The following is a 19,167-nucleotide window of genomic DNA, read 5'->3' on the forward strand; positions in this document are numbered from 1 at the left end:
GACATTGACAGAAAACAAGCACTGTCACGCAATTGAGTCAAAGCAGACTGCTGCTTCTCATGGAGCTGCTGGCGGGCTCGTCCGGGATTTGAACCCGGGACCTCTCACCCGGCGCAGAATCATACCCCTAGACCAACGAGCCTACACGCACCGCTTGCAGCAGAGAGAAGGCGTAAGAACAACTACTTCAACGACAGAACGAAGGACCTTGAGCTAACATGGGAGGAAACAAAACGCCTTGAGACAGTGTCAAAACCAAATAAATGAAAGATGGCCTCCCAGTGGATTGAAATTTGGGGCTGGACCTAACTGGCTGCACGAGGTGAGAGATGCAAAGGTAGCTTACGTGAACACAAAAATCACCATGCTCACATTAACTGAGAAACAAGACCAAGAAGAGCCTTAAAACTAAAGCACAACTTTTTGTTACTTCACCAACTATATGGTGGCCAGTACAAAGGAGGCAGCAAAGAGGAGATATGGAACGATCGGTGGACACTGGGCGCTGCCCTGACCAGGGGTCTTCTGCAAGAACCCCGCTTGGCACCTCCCGAGCAGAGAGAAAGGAAAAGAACATCTACAGCAACGACCAAAGAAGGCACTTTTTGTCATGATAGTAGTTAAACACAAGCAATTAAACACAAATAGTTCTCTGGCAAGAAGACATCCGCCAACTGCCAAACCCGGATCGAACCAGGGGACCTTTAGATCTTCAGTCTAACGCTCTCCCAACTGAGCTATTTCGCCACGCCGTGAAGGTCTTTGATCAGGGCGGGATTTCCATCACTTTATCAGAAGATCAGAGCTGAATTCTGTGAGCACCAAAAACGGCTGGCCCGCACGGGGTCGGGCCACGACCTTGGCGTTATTAGCACCACGCCTAACCAACTGAGCTAACCGCCTGTCTTTGGCAGCTTCTCTGCCCACTTGATGCTTGCCGGGATCCTGGGTGACAAAACAGCTTCAAAGTAAGCCCTTCTAAGGGCTCGCCCAAGATTTGAACCCGGACCTCTCGCACTCCAAAGCGAGAATCATACCTCCGTTATTGGCAATTCCAGCAAGAGGGCTCAAGAGACATTGCAGTTTAATGCTGATGGGAACATCTACAACAAAGAACGTGAGGCTGAAGGCTACACTGCAGCTCCGGTACAGTTCATTCTGTTTTCATAAAGTCCAAGGTCTGTAATGCTTCCTCCTCAAGATAACGCTCACACTTGTTTCAGTTGAGTTCAAAAGTTTCAGTTTTTGGGGAACACTCGCCCTCACGCAACCAGTCAATTGCTGAGATTTAAACTCGCACAGCTAGATTCAGATCCCTGATTGCTAACCTTACAACGTGGAACCAAGCGACTCTCAGTAGGGTGCCTGCACTTTTTTTTTGGCAAGGTAGAAATGGTTGGAAACCTGCAAGCTTCAGAACTGTGCCCAAACCATACACCAAGGAATCCACTGCCGAAATCCAAGATCAAACTAGAGACCTTCAGCTCTTCAGCCTAATGGCTATGGCCAGAGCGGCTCTTTATAAGGAGACCTGAAAGCAGGAGTCAAAATAGAAAGACCAGACATTGACAGAAAACAAGCACTGTCACGCAATTGAGTCAAAGCAGACTGCTGCTTCTCATGGAGCTGCTGGCGGCTCGCCCGGGATTTGAACCCGGACCTCTCGCACCAAGCGAGAATCATACCCCTAGACCAACGAGCCTACACGCACCGCTTGCCAGCAGAGAGAAGGCGTAAGAACAACTACTTCAACGACAGAACGAAGGACCTTGAGCTAACATGGGAGGAAACAAAACGCCTTGAGACAGTGTCAAAACCAAATAAATGAAAGATGGCCTCCCAGTGGATTGAAATTTGGGGCTGGACCTAACTGGCTGCACGAGGTGAGAGATGCAAAGGTAGCTTACGTAACACAAAAATCACCATGCTCACATTAACTGAGAAACAAGACCAAGAAGAGCCTTAAAACTAAAGCACAACTTTTTGTTACTTCACCAACTATATGGTGGCCAGTACAAAGGAGGCAGCAAAGAGGAGATATGGAACGATCGGTGGACACTGCGCTGCCCTGACCAGGGGTCTTCTGCAAGAACCCCGCTTGGCACCTCCCGAGCAGAGAGAAAGGAAAAGAACATCTACAGCAAACGACCAAAGAAGGCACTTTTTGTCATGATAGTAGTTAAACACAAGCAATTAAACACAAATAGTTCTCTGGCAAGAAGACATCCGCCAACTGCCAAACCCGGATCGAACCAGGACCTTTAGATCTTCAGTCTAACGCTCTCCCAACTGAGCTATTTCGCCACGCTGCGAAGGTCTTTGATCAGGGGGATTTCCATCACTTTATCAGAAGATCAGAGCTGAACTCTGTGAGCACCAAAACGGCTGGTCTGCACGGGGGTCGAACTCCACGACCTTGGCGTTATTAGCACCACGCCTAACCAACTGAGCTAACCGCCTGTCTTTGGCAGCTTCTCTGCCCACTTGATGCTTGCCGGGATCCTGGGTGACAAAACAGCTTCAAAGTAAGCCCTTCTAAGGGCTCGCCCAAGATTTGAACCCGGGACCTCTCGCACTCCAAAGCGAGAATCATACCTCCGTATTGGCAATTCCAGCAAGAGGGCTCAAGAGACATTGCAGTTTAATGCTGATGGGAACATCTACAACAAAGAACGTGAGGCTGAAGGCTACACTGCAGCTCCGGCACAGTTCATTCTGTTTTCATAAAGTCCAAGGTCTGTAATGCTTCCTCCTCAAGATAACGCCACACTTGTTTCAGTTGAGTTCAAAAGTTTCAATTTTTTGGGAACACTCGCCTCACGCAACCAGCCAATTGCTGAGATTTAAACTCGTACAGCTAGATTCAGATCCCTGATTGCTAACCTTTACAACGTGGAACCAAGCGACCTCAGTAGGGTGCCTGCACTTTTTTTGGCAAGGTAGAAATGGTTGGAAACCTGCAAGCTTCAGAACTGTGCCCAAACCATACACCAAGGAATCCACTGCCGAAATCCAAGATCAAACTAGAGACCTTCAGCTCTTCAGCCTAACTATGCTATGGCCAGAGCGGCTCTTTATAAGGAGACCTGAAAGCAGGAGTCAAAATAGAAAGACCAGACATTGACAGAAAACAAGCACTGTCACGCAATTGAGTCAAAGCAGACTGCTGCTTCTCATGGAGCTGCTGGCGGGCTCTGTCCCGGGATTTGAACCCGGGACCTCTCTCGCACCCGGCGAGAATCATACCCTAGACCAACGAGCCTACACGCACCGCTTGCCAGCAGAGAGAAGGCGTAAGAACAACTACTTCAACGACAGAACGAAGGACCTTGAGCTAACATGGGAGGAAACAAAACGCCTTGAGACAGTGTCAAAACCAAATAAATGAAAGATGGCCTCCCAGTGGATTGAAATTTGGGGCTGGACCTAACTGGCTGCACGAGGTGAGAGATGCAAAGGTAGCTTACGTAACACAAAAATCACCATGCTCACATTAACTGAGAAACAAGACCAAGAAGAGCCTTAAAACTAAAGCACAACTTTTTGTTACTTCACCAACTATATGGTGGCCAGTACAAAGGAGGCAGCAAAGAGGAGATATGGAACGATCGGTGGACACTGCGCTGCCCTGACCAGGGGTCTTCTGCAAGAACCCCGCTTGGCACCTCCCGAGCAGAGAGAAAGGAAAAGAACATCTACAGCAACGACCAAAGAAGGCACTTTTTTGTCATGATAGTAGTTAAACACAAGCAATTAAACACAAATAGTTCTCTGGCAAGAAGACATCCGCCAACTGCCGAAACCCGGATCGAACCAGGACCTTTAGATCTTCAGTCTAACGCTCTCCCAACTGAGCTATTTCGCCACGCTGCAAGGTCTTTGATCAGGGGGATTTCCATCACTTTATCAGAAGATCAGAGCTGAACTCTGTGAGCACCAAAACGGCTGGCCCGCACGGGGTCGAACCCACGACCTTGGCGTTATTAGCACCACGCCTAACCAACTGAGCTAACCGCCTGTCTTTGGCAGCTTCTCTGCCCACTTGATGCTTGCCGGGATCCTGGGTGACAAAACAGCTTCAAAGTAAGCCCTTCTAAGGGCTCGCCCAAGATTTGAACTCGGACCTCTCGCACTCCAAAGCGAGAATCATACCTCCGTTATTGGCAATTCCAGCAAGAGGGCTCAAGAGACATTGCAGTTTAATGCTGATGGGAACATCTACAACAAAGAACGTGAGGCTGAAGGCTACACTGCAGCTCGGTACAGTTCATTCTGTTTTCATAAAGTCCAAGGTCTGTAATGCTTCCTCCTCAAGATAACGCTCACACTTGTTTCAGTTGAGTTCAAAAGTTTCAGTTTTTTGGGGAACACTCACCTCACGCAACCAGTCAATTGCTGAGATTTAAACTCGTACAGCTAGATTCAGATCCCTGATTGCTAACCTTTACAACGTGGAACCAAGCGACTTTCAGTAGGGTGCCTGCACTTTTTTTGGCAAGGTAGAAATGGTTGGAAACCTGCAAGCTTCAGAACTGTGCCCAAACCATACAAAGGAATCCACTGCCGAAATCCAAGATCAAACTAGAGACCTTCAGCTCTTCAGCCTAATGGCCAGAGCGGCTCTTTATAAGGAGACCTGAAAGCAGGAGTCAAAATAGAAAGACCAGACATTGACAGAAAACAAGCACTGTCACGCAATTGAGTCAAAGCAGACTGCTGCTTCTCATGGAGCTGCTGGCGGCTCGCCCGGGATTTGAACCCGGACCTCTCGCACCCGGCGAGAATCATACCCCTAGACCAACGAGCCTACACGCACCGCTTGCCAGCAGAGAGAAGGCGTAAGAACAACTACTTCAACGACAGAACGAAGGACCTTGAGCTAACATGGGAGGAAACAAAACGCCTTGAGACAGTGTCAAAACCAAATAAATGAAAGATGGCCTCCCAGTGGATTGAAATTTGGGGCTGGACCTAACTGGCTGCACGAGGTGAGAGATGCAAAGGTAGCTTACGTGAACACAAAAATCACCATGCTCACATTAACTGAGAAACAAGACCAAGAAGAGCCTTAAAACTAAAGCACAACTTTTTGTTACTTCACCAACTATATGGTGGCCAGTACAAAGGAGGCAGCAAAGAGGAGATATGGAACGATCGGTGGACACTGCGCTGCCCTGACCAGGGGGGTCTTCTGCAAGAACCCCCGTTTGGCACCTCCCGAGCAGAGAGAAAGGAAAAGAACATCTACAGCAACGACCAAAGAAGGCACTTTTTGTCATGATAGTAGTTAAACACAAGCAATTAAACACAAATAGTTCTCTGGCAAGAAGACATCCGCCAACTGCCGAAACCCGGGATCGAACCAGGGACCTTTAGATCTTCAGTCTAACGCTCTCCCAACTGAGCTATTTCAGCCACGTCGTGAAGGTCTTTGATCAGGGGGGATTTCCATCACTTTATCAGAAGATCAGAGCTGAATTCTGTGAGCACCAAAAACGGCTGGCCCGTACGGGGGTCGAACCCGCGACCTTGGCGTTATTAGCACCACGCCTAACCAACTGAGCTAACCGCCTGTCTTTGGCAGCTTCTCTGCCCACTTGATGCTTGCCGGGGATCCTGGGTGACAAAACAGCTTCGAAAGTAAGCCCTTCTAAGGGCTCGTCCAAGATTTGAACCCGGGACCTCTCGCACCCAAAGCGAGAATCATACCTCCGTTATTGGCAATTGCAGCAAGAGGGCTCAAGAGACATTGCAGTTTAATGCTGATGGGAACATCTACAACAAAGAACGTGAGGCTGAAGGCTACACTGCAGCTCCGGTACAGTTCATTCTGTTTTCATAAAGTCCAAGGTCTGTAATGCTTCCTCCTCAAGATAACGCTCACACTTGTTTCAGTTGAGTTCAAAAGTTTCAATTTTTTGGGAACACTCGCCCCTCACGCAACCAGCCAATTGCTGAGATTTAAACTCGTACAGCTAGATTCAGATCCCTGATTGCTAACCTTACAACGTGGAACCAAGCGACCTCAGTAGGGTGCCTGCACTTTTTTTGGCAAGGTAGAAATGGTTGGAAACCTGCAAGCTTCAGAACTGTGCCCAAACCATACACCAAGGAATCCACTGCCGAAATCCAAGATCAAACTAGAGACCTTCAGCTCTTCAGCCTAACTATGCTATGGCCAGAGCGGCTCTTTATAAGGAGACCTGAAAGCAGGAGTCAAAATAGAAAGACCAGACATTGACAGAAAACAAGCACTGTCACGCAATTGAGTCAAAGCAGACTGCTGCTTCTCATGGAGCTGCTGGCGGCTCTGCTCCGGGATTTGAACCCGGACCTCTCGCACCCGGCGAGAATCATACCCCTAGACCAACGAGCCTACACGCACCGCTTGCCAGCAGAGAGAAGGCGTAAGAACAACTACTTCAACGACAGAACGAAGGACCTTGAGCTAACATGGGAGGAAACAAAACGCCTTGAGACAGTGTCAAAACCAAATAAATGAAAGATGGCCTCCCAGTGGATTGAAATTTGGGGCTGGACCTAACTGGCTGCACGAGGTGAGAGATGCAAAGGTAGCTTACGTAATACAAAAATCACCATGCTCACATTAACTGAGAAACAAGACCAAGAAGAGCCTTAAAACTAAAGCACAACTTTTGTTACTTCACCAACTATATGGTGGCCAGTACAAAGGAGGCAGCAAAGAGGAGATATGGAACGATCGGTGGACACTGCGCTGCCCTGACCAGGGGTCTTCTGCAAGAACCCCGCTTGGCACCTCCCGAGCAGAGAGAAAGGAAAAGAACATCTACAGCAACGACCAAAGAAGGCACTTTTGTCGTGATAGTAGTTAAACACAAGCAATTAAACACAAATAGTTCTCTGGCAAGAAGACATCCGCCAACTGCCAAAACCCGGATCGAACCAGGGACCTTTAGATCTTCAGTCTAACGCTCTCCCAACTGAGCTATTTCGCCACGCTGTGAAGGTCTTTGATCAGGGGGATTTCCATCACTTTATCAGAAGATCAGAGCTGAACTCTGTGAGCACCAAAACGGCTGGCCCGCACGGGGGTCGAACCCACGACCTTGGCGTTATTAGCACCACGCCTAACCAACTGAGCTAACCGCCTGTCTTTGGCAGCTTCTCTGCCCACTTGATGCTTGCCGGGGATCCTGGGTGACAAACAGCTTCAAAGTAAGCCCTTTCTAAGGGCTCGTCCAAGATTTGAACCCGGACCTCTCGCACTCCAAAGCGAGAATCATACCTCCGTTATTGGCAATTCCAGCAAGAGGGCTCAAGAGACATTGCAGTTTAATGCTGATGGGAACATCTACAACAAAGAACGTGAGGCTGAAGGCTACACTGCAGCTCCGGTACAGTTCATTCTGTTTTCATAAAGTCCAAGGTCTGTAATGCTTCCTCCTCAAGATAACGCTCACACTTGTTTCAGTTGAGTTCAAAAGTTTCAATTTTTGGGGAACACTCGCCTCACGCAACCAGCCAATTGCTGAGATTTAAACTCGCACAGCTAGATTCAGATCCCTGATTGCTAACCTTACAACGTGGAACCAAGCGACCTCAGTAGGGTGCCTGCACTTTTTTTGGCAAGGTAGAAATGGTTGGAAACCTGCAAGCTTCAGAACTGTGCCCAAACCATACACCAAGGAATCCACTGCCGAAATCCAAGATCAAACTAGAGACTTCAGCTCTTCAGCCTAACTATGCTATGGCCAGAGCGGCTCTTTATAAGGAGACCTGAAAGCAGGAGTCAAAATAGAAAGACCAGACATTGACAGAAAACAAGCACTGTCACGCAATTGAGTCAAAGCAGACTGCTGCTTCTCATGGAGCTGCTGGCGGGCTCGTCCGGGATTTGAACCCGGGACCTCTCGCACCCGAAGCGAGAATCATACCCCTAGACCAACGAGCCTACACGCACCGCTTGCCAGCAGAGAGAAGGCGTAAGAACAACTACTTCAACGACAGAACGAAGGACCTTGAGCTAACATGGGAGGAAACAAAACGCCTTGAGACAGTGTCAAAACCAAATAAATGAAAGATGGCCTCCCAGTGGATTGAAATTTGGGGCTGGACCTAACTGGCTGCACGAGGTGAGAGATGCAAAGGTAGCTTACGTAACACAAAAATCACCATGCTCACATTAACTGAGAAACAAGACCAAGAAGAGCCTTAAAACTAAGCACAACTTTTTGTTACTTCACCAACTATATGGTGGCCAGTACAAAGGAGGCAGCAAAGAGGAGATATGGAACGATCGGTGGACACTGCGCTGCTGCCCTGACCAGGGGTCTTCTGCAAGAACCCCGCTTGGCACCTCCCGAGCAGAGAGAAAGGAAAAGAACATCTACAGCAACGACCAAAGAAGGCACTTTTGTCATGATAGTAGTTAAACACAAATAGTTCTCTGGCAAGAAGACATCCGCCAACTGCCAAACCCGGATCGAACCAGGGACCTTTAGATCTTCAGTCTAACGCTCTCCCAACTGAGCTATTTCGCCACGCCGTGAAGGTCTTTGATCAGGGGATTTCCATCACTTTATCAGAAGATCAGAGCTGAATTCTGTGAGCACCAAAACGGCTGGCCCGCACGGGGTCGGCCACGACCTTGGCGTTATTAGCACCACGCCTAACCAACTGAGCTAACCGGCTTGTCTTTGGCAGCTTTCTCTGCCCACTTGATGCTTGCCGGGATCCTGGGTGACAAAACAGCTTCAAAGTAAGCCCTTCTAAGGGCTCGCCCAAGATTTGAACTCGGACCTCTCGCACCCAAAGCGAGAATCATACCTCCGTTATTGGCAATTGCAGCAAGAGGGCTCAAGAGACATTGCAGTTTAATGCTGATGGGAACATCTACAACAAAGAACGTGAGGCTGAAGGCTACACTGCAGCTCCGGTACAGTTCATTCTGTTTTCATAAAGTCCAAGGTCTGTAATGCTTCCCTCCTCAAGATAACGCTCACACTTGTTTCAGTTGAGTTCAAAAGTTTCAGTTTTTTGGGGAACACTCGCCCTCACGCAACCAGCCAATTGCTGAGATTTAAACTCAGACAGCTAGATTCAGATCCCTGATTGCTAACCTTTACAACGTGGAACCAAGCGACCTCAGTAGGGTGCCTGCACTTTTTTTGGCAAGGTAGAAATGGTTGGAAACCTGCAAGCTTCAGAACTGTGCCCAAACCATACACCAAGGAATCCACTGCCAAATCCAAGATCAAACTAGAGACCTTCAGCTCTTCAGCCTAACTATGCTATGGCCAGAGCGGCTCTTTATAAGGAGACCTGAAAGCAGGAGTCAAAATAGAAAGACCAGACATTGACAGAAAACAAGCACTGTCACGCAATTGAGTCAAAGCAGACTGCTGCTTCTCATGGAGCTGCTGGCGGGCTCGTCCGGGATTTGAACCCGGGACCTCTCGCACCCGAAGCGAGAATCATACCCCTAGACCAACGAGCCTACACGCACCGCTTGCCAGCAGAGAGAAGGCGTAAGAACAACTACTTCAACGACAGAACGAAGGACCTTGAGCTAACATGGGAGGAAACAAAACGCCTTGAGACAGTGTCAAAACCAAATAAATGAAAGATGGCCTCCCAGTGGATTGAAATTTGGGGCTGGACCTAACTGGCTGCACGAGGTGAGAGATGCAAAGGTAGCTTACGTAACACAAAAATCACCATGCTCACATTAACTGAGAAACAAGACCAAGAAGAGCCTTAAAACTAAAGCACAACTTTTTGTTACTTCACCAACTATATGGTGGCCAGTACAAAGGAGGCAGCAAAGAGGAGATATGGAACGATCGGTGGACACTGCGCTGCCCTGACCAGGGGTCTTCTGCAAGAACCCCGCTTGGCACCTCCCGAGCAGAGAGAAAGGAAAAGAACATCTACAGCAACGACCAAAGAAGGCACTTTTTGTCATGATAGTAGTTAAACACAAGCAATTAAACACAAATAGTTCTCTGGCAAGAAGACATCCGCCAACTGCCGAAACCCGGGATCGAACCAGGGACCTTTAGATCTTCAGTCTAACGCTCTCCCAACTGAGCTATTTCGGCCACGTCGTGAAGGTCTTTGATCAGGGCGGGATTTCCATCACTTTATCAGAAGATCAGAGCTGAATTCTGTGAGCACCAAAACGGCTGGTTCGCACGGGGTCGGGCCACGCGACCTTGGCGTTATTAGCACCACGCCTAACCAACTGAGCTAACCGGCCTGTCTTTGGCAGCTTCTCTGCCCACTTGATGCTTGCCGGGGATCCTGGGTGACAAAACAGCTTCGAAAGTAAGCCCTTCTAAGGGCTCGTCCAAGATTTGAACCCGGGACCTCTCGCACCCAAAGCGAGAATCATACCTCCGTTATTGGCAATTCCAGCAAGAGGGCTCAAGAGACATTGCAGTTTAATGCTGATGGGAACATCTACAACAAAGAACGTGAGGCTGAAGGCTACACTGCAGCTCGGTACAGTTCATTCTGTTTTCATAAAGTCCAAGGTCTGTAATGCTTCCCTCCTCAAGATAACGCTCACACTTGTTTCAGTTGAGTTCAAAAGTTTCAGTTTTTTGGGGAACACTCGCCCCTCACGCAACCAGTCAATTGCTGAGATTTAAACTCGTACAGCTAGATTCAGATCCCTGATTGCTAACCTTTACAACGTGGAACCAAGCGACCTCAGTAGGGTGCCTGCACTTTTTTTGGCAAGGTAGAAATGGTTGGAAACCTGCAAGCTTCAGAACTGTGCCCAAACCATACACCAAGGAATCCACTGCCGAAATCCAAGATCAAACTAGAGACCTTCAGCTCTTCAGCCTAACTATGCTATGGCCAGAGCGGCTCTTTATAAGGAGACCTGAAAGCAGGAGTCAAAATAGAAAGACCAGACATTGACAGAAAACAAGCACTGTCACGCAATTGAGTCAAAGCAGACTGCTGCTTCTCATGGAGCTGCTGGCGGGCTCGTCCGGATTTGAACCCGGACCTCTCGCACCCGGCGCGAGAATCATACCCCTAGACCAACGAGCCTACACGCACCGCTTGCCAGCAGAGAGAAGGCGTAAGAACAACTACTTCAACGACAGAACGAAGGACCTTGAGCTAACATGGGAGGAAACAAAACGCCTTGAGACAGTGTCAAAACCAAATAAATGAAAGATGGCCTCCCAGTGGATTGAAATTTGGGGCTGGACCTAACTGGCTGCACGAGGTGAGAGATGCAAAGGTAGCTTACGTAATACAAAAATCACCATGCTCACATTAACTGAGAAACAAGACCAAGAAGAGCCTTAAAACTAAAGCACAACTTTTTGTTACTTCACCAACTATATGGTGGCCAGTACAAAGGAGGCAGCAAAGAGGAGATATGGAACGATCGGTGGACACTGCGCTGCCCTGACCAGGGGTCTTCTGCAAGAACCCCGCTTGGCACCTCCCGAGCAGAGAGAAAGGAAAAGAACATCTACAGCAACGACCAAAGAAGGCACTTTTGTCATGATAGTAGTTAAACACAAGCAATTAAACACAAATAGTTCTCTGGCAAGAAGACATCCGCCAACTGCCGAAACCCGGATCGAACCAGGGACCTTTAGATCTTCAGTCTAACGCTCTCCCAACTGAGCTATTTCGCCACGTCGTGAAGGTCTTTGATCAGGGGATTTCCATCACTTTATCAGAAGATCAGAGCTGAATTCTGTGAGCACCAAAAACGGCTGGCCCGCACGGGGTCGAACCACGACCTTGGCGTTATTAGCACCACGCCTAACCAACTGAGCTAACCGCCTGTCTTTGGCAGCTTCTCTGCCCACTTGATGCTTGCCGGGATCCTGGGTGACAAAACAGCTTCAAAGTAAGCCCTTCTAAGGGCTCGCCCAAGATTTGAACTCGGACCTCTCGCACTCCAAAGCGAGAATCATACCTCCGTTATTGGCAATTGCAGCAAGAGGGCTCAAGAGACATTGCAGTTTAATGCTGATGGGAACATCTACAACAAAGAACGTGAGGCTGAAGGCTACACTGCAGCTCCGTACAGTTCATTCTGTTTTCATAAAGTCCAAGGTCTGTAATGCTTCCTCCTCAAGATAACGCTCACACTTGTTTCAGTTGAGTTCAAAAGTTTCAATTTTTTGGGAACACTCGCCTCACGCAACCAGCCAATTGCTGAGATTTAAACTCGTACAGCCAGATTCAGATCCCTGATTGCTAACCTTTACAACGTGGAACCAAGCGACCTCAGTAGGGTGCCTGCACTTTTTTTTTGGCAAGGTAGAAATGGTTGGAAACCTGCAAGCTTCAGAACTGTGCCCAAACCATACACCAAGGAATCCACTGCCGAAATCCAAGATCAAACTAGAGACCTTCAGCTCTTCAGCCTAACTATGCTATGGCCAGAGCGGCTCTTTATAAGGAGACCTGAAAGCAGGAGTCAAAATAGAAAGACCAGACATTGACAGAAAACAAGCACTGTCACGCAATTGAGTCAAAGCAGACTGCTGCTTCTCATGGAGCTGCTGGCGGGCTCGTCCGGGATTTGAACCGGGACCTCTCGCACCAAGCGAGAATCATACCCCTAGACCAACGAGCCTACACGCACCGCTTGCCAGCAGAGAGAAGGCGTAAGAACAACTACTTCAACGACAGAACGAAGGACCTTGAGCTAACATGGGAGGAAACAAAACGCCTTGAGACAGTGTCAAAACCAAATAAATGAAAGATGGCCTCCCAGTGGATTGAAATTTGGGGCTGGACCTAACTGGCTGCACGAGGTGAGAGATGCAAAGGTAGCTTACGTAACACAAAAATCACCATGCTCACATTAACTGAGAAACAAGACCAAGAAGAGCCTTAAAACTAAAGCACAACTTTTTGTTACTTCACCAACTATATGGTGGCCAGTACAAAGGAGGCAGCAAAGAGGAGATATGGAACGATCGGTGGACACTGCGCTGCCCTGACCAGGGGTCTTCTGCAAGAACCCCGCTTGGCACCTCCCGAGCAGAGAGAAAGGAAAAGAACATCTACAGCAACGACCAAAGAAGGCACTTTTTGTCATAGATAGTAGTTAAACACAAATAGTTCTCTGGCAAGAAGACATCCGCCAACTGCCGAAACCCGGATCGAACCAGGACCTTTAGATCTTCAGTCTAACGCTCTCCCAACTGAGCTATTTCGCCACGCCGTGAAGGTCTTTGATCAGGGGGATTTCCATCACTTTATCAGAAGATCAGAGCTGAATTCTGTGAGCACCAAAACGGCTGGCCTGCACGGGGTCGAACCACGACCTTGGCGTTATTAGCACCACGCCTAACCAACTGAGCTAACCGGCCTGTCTTTGGCAGCTTCTCTGCCCACTTGATGCTTGCCGGGATCCTGGGTGACAAAACAGCTTCAAAGAAAGTAAGCCCTTCTAAGGGCTCGCCCAAGATTTGAACCCGGACCTCTCGCACTCCAAAGCGAGAATCATACCTCCGTTATTGGCAATTCCAGCAAGAGGGCTCAAGAGACATTGCAGTTTAATGCTGATGGGAACATCTACAACAAAGAACGTGAGGCTGAAGGCTACACTGCAGCTCCGGTACAGTTCATTCTGTTTTCATAAAGTCCAAGGTCTGTAATGCTTCCTCCTCAAGATAACGCTCACACTTGTTTCAGTTGAGTTCAAAAGTTTCAATATTTTGGGGAACACTCGCCCCTCACGCAACCAGCCAATTGCTGAGATTTAAACTCGTACAGCTAGATTCAGATCCCTGATTGCTAACCTTACAACGTGGAACCAAGCGACCTCAGTAGGGTGCCTGCACTTTTTTTGGCAAGGTAGAAATGGTTGGAAACCTGCAAGCTTCAGAACTGTGCCCAAACCATACACCAAGGAATCCACTGCCGAAATCCAAGATCAAACTAGAGACCTTCAGCTCTTCAGCCTAACTATGCTATGGCCAGAGCGGCTCTTTATAAGGAGACCTGAAAGCAGGAGTCAAAATAGAAAGACCAGACATTGACAGAAAACAAGCACTGTCACGCAATTGAGTCAAAGCAGACTGCTGCTTCTCATGGAGCTGCTGGCGGGCTCGTCCGGGATTTGAACCCGGGACCTCTCGCACCCGAAGCGAGAATCATACCCCTAGACCAACGAGCCTACACGCACCGCTTGCCAGCAGAGAGAAGGCGTAAGAACAACTACTTCAACGACAGAACGAAGGACCTTGAGCTAACATGGGAGGAAACAAAACGCCTTGAGACAGTGTCAAAACCAAATAAATGAAAGATGGCCTCCCAGTGGATTGAAATTTGGGGCTGGACCTAACTGGCTGCACGAGGTGAGAGATGCAAAGGTAGCTTACGTAACACAAAAATCACCATGCTCACATTAACTGAGAAACAAGACCAAGAAGAGCCTTAAAACTAAAGCACAACTTTTGTTACTTCACCAACTATATGGTGGCCAGTACAAAGGAGGCAGCAAAGAGGAGATATGGAACGATCGGTGGACACTGCGCTGCCCTGACCAGGGGGGGTCTTCTGCAAGAACCCCCATTTGGCACCTCCCGAGCAGAGAGAAAGGAAAAGAACATCTACAGCAACGACCAAAGAAGGCACTTTTTGTCATGATAGTAAGTTAAACACAAATAGTTCTCTGGCAAGAAGACATCCGCCAACTGCCGAAACCCGGATCGAACCAGGGACCTTTAGATCTTCAGTCTAACGCTCTCCCAACTGAGCTATTTCGCCACGCCGTGAAGGTCTTTGATCAGGGGATTTCCATCACTTTATCAGAAGATCAGAGCTGAACTCTGTGAGCACCAAAACGGCTGGCCCTGCACGGGGCTGCTTGGCGAACCCGCGACCTTGGCGTTATTAGCACCACGCCTAACCAACTGAGCTAACCGGCCTGTCTTTGGCAGCTTCTCTGCCCACTTGATGCTTGCCGGGGATCCTGGGTGACAAAACAGCTTCGAAAGTAAGCCCTTCTAAGGGCTCGTCCAAGATTTGAACCCGGGACCTCTCGCACCCAAAGCGAGAATCATACCTCCGTTATTGGCAATTGCAGCAAGAGGGCTCAAGAGACATTGCAGTTTAATGCTGATGGGAACATCTACAACAAAGAACGTGAGGCTGAAGGCTACACTGCAGCTCCGTACAGTTCAGTTCATTCTGTTTTCATAAAGTCCAAGGTCTGTAATGCTTCCCTCCTCAAGATAACGCTCACACTTGTTTCAGTTGAGTTCAAAAGTTTCAATATTTTGGGGAACACTCGCCCCTCACGCAACCAGCCAATTGCTGAGATTTAAACTCGTACAGCTAGATTCAGATCCCTGATTGCTAACCTTTACAACGTGGAACCAAGCGACCTCAGTAGGGTGCCTGCACTTTTTTTGGCAAGGTAGAAATGGTTGGAAACCTGCAAGCTTCAGAACTGTGCCCAAACCATACACCAAGGAATCCACTGCCGAAATCCAAGATCAAACTAGAGACCTTCAGCTCTTCAGCCTAACTATGCTATGGCCAGAGCGGCTCTTTATAAGGAGACCTGAAAGCAGGAGTCAAAATAGAAAGACCAGACATTGACAGAAAACAAGCACTGTCACGCAATTGAGTCAAAGCAGACTGCTGCTTCTCATGGAGCTGCTGGCGGGCTCGTCCGGGATTTGAACCCGGGACCTCTCGCACCCGAAGCGAGAATCATACCCCTAGACCAACGAGCCTACACGCACCGCTTGCCAGCAGAGAGAAGGCGTAAGAACAACTACTTCAACGACAGAACGAAGGACCTTGAGCTAACATGGGAGGAAACAAAACGCCTTGAGACAGTGTCAAAACCAAATAAATGAAAGATGGCCTCCCAGTGGATTGAAATTTGGGGCTGGACCTAACTGGCTGCACGAGGTGAGAGATGCAAAGGTAGCTTACGTAACACAAAAATCACCATGCTCACATTAACTGAGAAACAAGACCAAGAAGAGCCTTAAAACTAAAGCACAACTTTTGTTACATCCGCAACTATATGGTGGCCAGGGATCGAACCAGGGACCTTTAGATCTTCAGTCTAACGCTGGACAACTGAGCTATTTCTGCCACGTCATGAAGGTCTTTGATCAGGGGATTTCATCACTTTATCAGAAGATCAGAGCCGAACTCTGTGAGCACCAAAAAGCTGAACGGGTCGAACCCGCGACCTTGGCGTTATTAGCACCACGCTCTAACCAACTGAGCTAACCGGCCTGTCTTTGGCAGCTTCATACACCAAGGAATGGCCAGAGCGGCTCTTTATAAGGAGACCTGAAAGCAGGAGTCAAAATAGAAAGACCAGACATTGACAGAAAACAAGCACTGTCACGCAATTGAGTCAAAGCAGACTGCTGCTTCTCATGGAGCTGCTGGCGGGCTCGTCGGGATTTGAACCGGGACCTCTCTCGCACCAAGCGAGAATCATACCCCTAGACCAACGAGCCTACACGCACACTTGCCAGCAGAGAGGCGTGAAGAACAACTACTTCAACGACAGAACGAAGGACCTTGAGCTAACATGGGAGGAAACAAAACGCCTTGAGACAGTGTCAAAACCAAATAAATGAAAGATGGCCTCCCAGTGGATTGAAATTTGGGGCTGGACCTAACTGGCTGCACGAGGTGAGAGATGCAAAGGTAGCTTACGTAACACAAAAATCACCATGCTCACATTAACTGAGAAACAAGACCAAGAAGAGCCTTAAAACTAAAGCACAACTTTTTGTTACTTCACCAACTATATGGTGGCCAGTACAAAGGAGGCAGCAAAGAGGAGATATGGAACGATCGGTGGACACTGCGCTGCCCTGACCAGGGGTCTTCTGCAAGAACCCCGCTTGGCACCTCCCCGAGCAGAGAGAAAGGAAAAGAACATCTACAGCAACGACCAAAGAAGGCACTTTTTGTCGTGATAGTAGTTAAACACAAGCAATTAAACAAGACATCCGTGCCGAAACCCGGATCTTTAGATCTTCAGTCTAACGCTCTCCCAACTGAGCTAACCGGGATTTGATCCGGATTTCCATCACTTTATCAGAAGATCAGAGCTCTTCACCAAAACGCTTGCCGGGATCACGGGTGACAAACCTTGGCGCGTTAAGCACTGTCACGCCCCAACTGAGCTAACCGAACTTTGGCAGCTTCTCTGCCCACTTGATGCCCGGGATTTGAACCAGGACCTCTAAGCACCCAAAGCGAGAATCATACCTCCGCGATTGGCAATTGCAGCAAGAGAGGCTCAAGAGACATTGCAGTTTAATGCTGATGGGAACATCTACAACAAAGAACGTGAGGCTGAAGGCTACACTGCAGCTCCGGTACAGTTCATTCTGTTTTCATAAAGTCCAAGGTCTGTAATGCTTCCTCCTCAAGATAACGCTCACACTTGTTTCAGTTGAGTTCAAAAGTTTCAATATTTTGGGGAACACTCGCCCCTCACGCAACCAGCCAATTGCTGAGATTTAAACTCGCATACAGCTAGATTCAGATCCCTGATTGCTAACCTTTACAACGTGGAACCAAGCGACCTCAGTAGGGTGCCTGCACTTTTTTTTTGGCAAGGTAGAAATGGTTGAAACCTGCAAGCTTCAGAACTGTGCCCAAACCATACACCAAGGAATCCACTGCCGAAATCCAAGATCAAACTAGAGACCTTCAGCTCTTCAGCCTAACTATGCTATGGCCAGAGCGGCTCTTTATAAGGAGACCTGAAAGCAGGAGTCAAAATAGAAAGACCAGACATTGACAGAAAACAAGCACTGTCACGCAATTGAGTCAAAGCAGACTGCTGCTTCTCATGGAGCTGCTGGCGGGCTCGTCCGGGATTTGAACCCGGGACCTCTCGCACCCGGAGCACGAATCATACCCCTAGACCAACGAGCCTACACGCACCGCTTGCCAGCAGAGAGAAGGCGTAAGAACAACTACTTCAACGACAGAACGAAGGACCTTGAGCTAACATGGGAGGAAACAAAACGCCTTGAGACAGTGTCAAAACCAAATAAATGAAAGATGGCCTCCCAGTGGATTGAAATTTGGGGCTGGACCTAACTGGCTGCACGAGGTGAGAGATGCAAAGGTAGCTTACGTAACACAAAAATCACCATGCTCACATTAACTGAGAAACAAGACCAAGAAGAGCCTTAAAACTAAAGCACAACTTTTTGTTACTTCACCAACTATATGGTGGCCAGTACAAAGGAGGCAGCAAAGAGGAGATATGGAACGATCGGTGGACACTGCGCTGCCCTGACCAGGGGGGTCTTCTGCAAGAACCCCCGCTTGGCACCTCCCGAGCAGAGAGAAAGGAAAAGAACATCTACAGCAACGACCAAAGAAGGCACTTTTTGTCGTGATAGTAGTTAAACACAAGCAATATTCTCTGGCAAGAAGACATCCGCCAACTGCCAAACCCGGATCGAACCAGGGACCTTTAGATCTTCAGTCTAACGCTCTCCCAACTGAGCTATTTCGCCACGTCGTGAAGGTCTTTGATCAGGGCGGATTTCCATCACTTTATCAGAAGATCAGAGCTGAATTCTGTGAGCACCAAAAACGGCTGGCCTGCACGGGTCGGACCCACGACCTGGGCGTTATTAGCACCACGCTCTAACCAACTGAGCTAACCGGCCTGTCTTTGGCAGCTTCTCTGCCCACTTGATGCTTGCCGGGATCCTGGGTGACAAAACAGCTTCAAAGTAAGCCCTTCTAAGGGCTCGTCCGGGATTTGAACCCGGGACCTCTCGCACCCAAAGCGAGAATCATACCTCCGTTATTGGCAATTGCAGCAAGAGGGCTCAAGAGACATTGCAGTTTAATGCTGATGGGAACATCTACAACAAAGAACGTGAGGCTGAAGGCTACACTGCAGCTCCGGTACAGTTCATTCTGTTTTCATAAAGTCCAAGGTCTGTAATGCTTCCTCCTCAAGATAACGCTCACACTTGTTTCAGTTGAGTTCAAAAGTTTCAATATTTTGGGGAACACTCGCCCCTCACGCAACCAGCCAATTGCTGAGATTTAAACTCGTGCACAGCTAGATTCAGATCCCTGATTGCTAACCTTTACAACGTGGAACCAAGCGACCTCAGTAGGGTGCCTGCACTTTTTGGCAAGGTAGAAATGGTTGGAAACCTGCAAGCTTCA

At 48.5% G+C, this 19,167-nt stretch overlaps 11 non-coding genes across 11 annotated transcripts; all 11 read right to left on the minus strand.

Annotated features, from left to right (window-relative positions):
* Positions 1 to 3,794: 3,794 nt before the first annotated feature.
* Positions 3,795 to 3,865, minus strand: trnaf-gaa. Its single transcript has one exon. It is a non-coding gene; the product is annotated as a tRNA-Phe (tRNA).
* Positions 3,866 to 5,342: 1,477 nt separating this feature from the next.
* trnaf-gaa lies at positions 5,343 to 5,415 on the minus strand. Its single transcript has one exon. It is a non-coding gene; the product is annotated as a tRNA-Phe (tRNA).
* A 1,490-nt stretch (positions 5,416 to 6,905) lies between these two features.
* trnaf-gaa lies at positions 6,906 to 6,977 on the minus strand. The gene has a single exon. It is a non-coding gene; the product is annotated as a tRNA-Phe (tRNA).
* Positions 6,978 to 7,861: 884 nt separating this feature from the next.
* trnap-cgg lies at positions 7,862 to 7,933 on the minus strand. Its single transcript has one exon. It is a non-coding gene; the product is annotated as a tRNA-Pro (tRNA).
* Positions 7,934 to 9,406: 1,473 nt separating this feature from the next.
* trnap-cgg lies at positions 9,407 to 9,478 on the minus strand. Its single transcript has one exon. It is a non-coding gene; the product is annotated as a tRNA-Pro (tRNA).
* A 531-nt stretch (positions 9,479 to 10,009) lies between these two features.
* On the minus strand, positions 10,010 to 10,082 carry trnaf-gaa. The gene has a single exon. It is a non-coding gene; the product is annotated as a tRNA-Phe (tRNA).
* A 1,494-nt stretch (positions 10,083 to 11,576) lies between these two features.
* trnaf-gaa lies at positions 11,577 to 11,648 on the minus strand. The gene has a single exon. It is a non-coding gene; the product is annotated as a tRNA-Phe (tRNA).
* A 1,471-nt stretch (positions 11,649 to 13,119) lies between these two features.
* On the minus strand, positions 13,120 to 13,190 carry trnaf-gaa. Its single transcript has one exon. It is a non-coding gene; the product is annotated as a tRNA-Phe (tRNA).
* Positions 13,191 to 14,080: 890 nt separating this feature from the next.
* trnap-cgg lies at positions 14,081 to 14,152 on the minus strand. Its single transcript has one exon. It is a non-coding gene; the product is annotated as a tRNA-Pro (tRNA).
* A 521-nt stretch (positions 14,153 to 14,673) lies between these two features.
* trnaf-gaa lies at positions 14,674 to 14,745 on the minus strand. The gene has a single exon. It is a non-coding gene; the product is annotated as a tRNA-Phe (tRNA).
* Positions 14,746 to 15,647: 902 nt separating this feature from the next.
* On the minus strand, positions 15,648 to 15,719 carry trnap-cgg. The gene has a single exon. It is a non-coding gene; the product is annotated as a tRNA-Pro (tRNA).
* Between the last annotated feature and the right edge of the window lie 3,448 nt (positions 15,720 to 19,167).

This window comes from Puntigrus tetrazona, chromosome 11 (genome assembly GCF_018831695.1).
Source record: "Puntigrus tetrazona isolate hp1 chromosome 11, ASM1883169v1, whole genome shotgun sequence".
Lineage (NCBI taxonomy): Eukaryota > Metazoa > Chordata > Actinopteri > Cypriniformes > Cyprinidae > Puntigrus > Puntigrus tetrazona.